This window comes from Ursus maritimus, unplaced genomic scaffold (assembly GCF_017311325.1).
Source record: "Ursus maritimus isolate PB19 unplaced genomic scaffold, ASM1731132v1 scaffold_4, whole genome shotgun sequence".
Classification (NCBI taxonomy): Eukaryota; Metazoa; Chordata; class Mammalia; order Carnivora; family Ursidae; genus Ursus; species Ursus maritimus.
In genome coordinates, this window is record NW_024426552.1 from 61,389,737 (window position 1) to 61,393,519 (window position 3,783).

Consider the following 3,783-nt stretch of genomic DNA (forward strand, 5'->3'; position numbering starts at 1 on the left):
CAAATTGGTTAATCCATTCAATATTAAAGGATTTTGGATTGCCTTCAGTTTCTATTACAAATAAAGTAACTAGAAAGATCAGTGTATTGGCTATTTCTCTTAAATACCTCTGAATGGAATGGCTATTTCATATGGAAAATCTATGTTTAAATTTTTATGAAAATGCCAAACTGTTTTCCAAAATAGTACTGTTTGACATTTCCACAACTGCTACATAAGAATGCCTGTTGCTGTGATTCCTTGCTAAAACTTGGTAGCAACAACCTTTTCGAATTTATGTTTTCCAGGGTATGCAGAGTTATCTCATTGTGATTTTCATTTGCATCGTCCTAATGATGTTAAGCATCTTCTCACGTACTTCCTTTCTATCTATATGTTTTCTTTGGATAAGTGTCTATTAAAATATTTTGCCCATTTTGTTGTTTCTCTTACTATTACTGCATTTTAAGTGTTCTTTATGTATTCCAGACACAAGTCCATTTTAGATATGTTTTGTAAATATGTTTTCACAGTCTATGGTTGTTCTTTTTGATTTCTTAAATTTCTTTTGAAAAGCATTACTTCATTTTAATGAAAATGGATTTTTATAGCACATTCTTTTCATCTCTCACCTAAAAATCTTTACCAAACTCAATGTCATTTAGATCTTACATTTAGATCTGTGATCCACATTAATACATTAAGTGTGAGGTAAGAGTTGTTTTCTCTCTTTTTTTTTTTTTTTGCATTTTTATATCCAGCACCATTTCATGAAAAAATTGTCTTTTCCTCATTGAATTGCCTTAACCCCATTATCAAAATCATATGACTGTAGACAAACCAACATGGCGCACGCAGCCTGTGGGTGTCTGGTTGGAGGCCTGTGGTGTACACTGGAGTGGAGAAGGCAAGGAGTTCCGAGTCAACCCCCTCAGCCCATCCATGGACTCATTTTAATTTTCCCAGTCACCCCATGAGTTGTATAACTTCGGCTTTCAAGATCCTCTTCCCACCAACCCTCCACACAAAAAGCCAAAAAAGAACTGTGCCTGTTCTGAGAACAGCATCATTGGCCTGACATAAGACAATTCAGCCGTTGGTTAGAAACAGATCTGCTTCATGAGCACTACCTCCTCCAGAAAAAAAAAAAAAAAAAAAAAAAAAAAAAAAAAAAAAAAGGCCTGTTCTGTCATCCAAGAAAGTAATAAGACCGTGGTCACCTGCCTTGTTTTCTTGCCAGGGTCACAAGAGGAACTCTACAGTGGCCGCTGTGAGATGGCTGAGCAATGGTTCTGTGTGGACTATGCCAAGCATGGCATGGCCGGTTGAAAAAAAAAATTCAAGGAAAAGATTGTGAAGAGTGTATGCCAGATCAGCAAAGTGGTATCCACCCTTTCTTGGGGTCCAGAGGTGATATGAAAGAGTGGTAGCATATTAAATGCATGTTTGAGAAACTGGAGTGGGCCCGGGCCACCACAAAAAATATTGAGGACCACACAGAGCTGGAAAGCTGAGAAGAGCTGGAAGATAATGAGAAGGAACAGATAAGCCAGCACATTGCAGATCTGTTTTCTAAGGCAACAAGCACACCAAAAAAGAAAGCCATTGTCCAGGCTAAGCTAATACCTACTGGCCAGGTGACATCTCCAATGAAAGATGCCTCATTTGTCACCAACATCAATCCCCAGAAATTTTTTGGCTTTTCAGTCAAGTCCAACAATTCTGGGGAAGCCTGCTCCAGCCCTACCCCTAAGGCAAATCTGTCCTCAGCAAATGTGACCCCAAGCACAAGAATTGTCTGCTATGTGAGTTTTGGAAGTTATGTGCCATGGTGGCTGAAAATCCTGGCTATGACACAAAGACCCAGATCATCCAGGACTTCCTTTGGAAAGGTTCAGCAGGAGATAGTTTCCATAGTGATGTGTACCTAACAGTAAAGGTGCTGCTGCCAGGTATTATTAAAAGTGTTTACAACTTGAACAATAAGTAGATTGTGAAGCTTTTCAGCCACATTCTTAACTGCAACCCAGATGATATGGCATGAGACCTAGAGCAAAGTGAAGTGTCAGAGATAATCAGAGTCTTCTTTGAGCAGAGCAAGTCTTTCCCTCCAGGTGCCAAGAGCGTCCTTACCATCCAAGAGGTGGATGAATTGCTCCTTCAGCTCTCCAAGCTCACCAAAGAGGATGAGCAGCAATAGACCCTGCAGGACATTGCCTCCAGGTGCCCAGCCAATGACCCTAAGTGCATCGTCAGGTTGGTCAAACATGATCTGAAGATGAACTCGGATACAAAACATACATCAGATGCCCTTGATCCCAATGCCTATGAAGCCTTCAAAGCCTTGTGATACCTGCAGGACCTGGTGGAGGAGGTCCCCTGCAATGAGCAGGAGGTGGACCACATCAGAGATGAGCTCTGAGCTTCACTGATGATGCCAGTACAGCACATGCTGGCTGCAGCCTGCAAGTCCATTGAACATGAGATGAAGAAGTGTCCTAATGACATGTTCTCTGAGATCAAGTATGATGGGGAGCGAGTCCAGGTGTATAAGAATGGGGACCACTTCAGCTACTTCAGTTGTAGACTCAAGCCTGTCCTGCTTCACAAGGTGGCCCACTTTAAGGGCTGAGTCCTCCAAATCTGAGGCTCACAGAGCTGATGGGACCTCCATCTGATTCCCTCATGGTACCCAGATTCATGATGATAAGGATTGGAAATCTGTCACTAACCTGCCCCAACTCAAGAAACTATACCAGGTGTCTAAGGAGAGGGCAGAATTCACCGTGGCAGTTGGAAAGGTGGGGAACTCCACTACAGGAGGCAGTAGTGGAGAGAATAAGGGTACCTTGGGGCCTGCTGGGTCTTGCAAGGCTCCCCAGAGCAGCCCTCCACCAGTGCCAAGAAGGCAGGAGGGAGGCTGAGTAGCCCCAACAGCAAAGGCAGCAACAAGCTGACAGCAAAACGATCCCCTGTGAAAATGAGAGAGAAGCAGAAGGCTCCCGATGAGACCCTGTGCCAAGCAAAGGTGCTGCTGGACATCTTCACTGGGGCGCAGCTCTACTTGACACCATCCACACCAGACTTCAGCTGTCTCAGATGTGCCTTTGTGGCATTCGATGGGGACCTGGTGCAGGAATTTGACATTGCCTCAGCCACACATGTACTGGGTAGCAGGGACAAGAACCCGGACACTCAGCAGGTCTCTCCAGAGTGGATTTGGGGTTCTGGATGTAGAGGCTGGCAGCTCCCTGCTAGGACTGTGGCCCTCCCCCTTCCTCACAGGATTAGGAATGGGGGGTGGCCTTTCTTTGAGCAGTGCATCTTCCAGAACTCCACCAACTGTGCTTGATCTCTTCCTGGCCAGGAGTTAGTTGCTGTGGGTGCCATCAATGAAGTCATTTTTTCTGCTGGTTTACATAGATCTTTCAGATCTGGGTGTTGGCTTGGTTGTCTTTTTGTTTTCTTCTAAAAGAAGCTTTTTTTCCCCCTACAAATAAAATATCTTGCAGTTTGAAAAATCAAATGACTATATATGTTAGAGTCTATTTGGGGATTCTCTATGCTGTTCCAATGACCTAATATTCATTTATGCTAATATGATGTCTGTCTAGATAACTATAGCAGTTCTGAGTCTTGAATAAAATACTGTAACTCTTTCATATTTGCTCATAATTTTCAAAATTGTTCTGGATATTAAAAGTCTTTGATTTCCATATCGCTTTTAGAATCAGTTTGTCAATTTTTACAAAATAAAACAATTTCTAGGATTTTAATAATTTTTTTCCCATGGACTCTATAGTT

At 42.6% G+C, this 3,783-nt stretch overlaps 1 pseudogene; it reads left to right on the top strand.

The window, feature by feature from the left end:
• The first annotated feature begins 427 nt into the window (after window positions 1–427).
• Window positions 428–3,335, top strand: LOC103678799 (annotated as a pseudogene).
• Window positions 3,336–3,783: the final 448 nt, after the last annotated feature.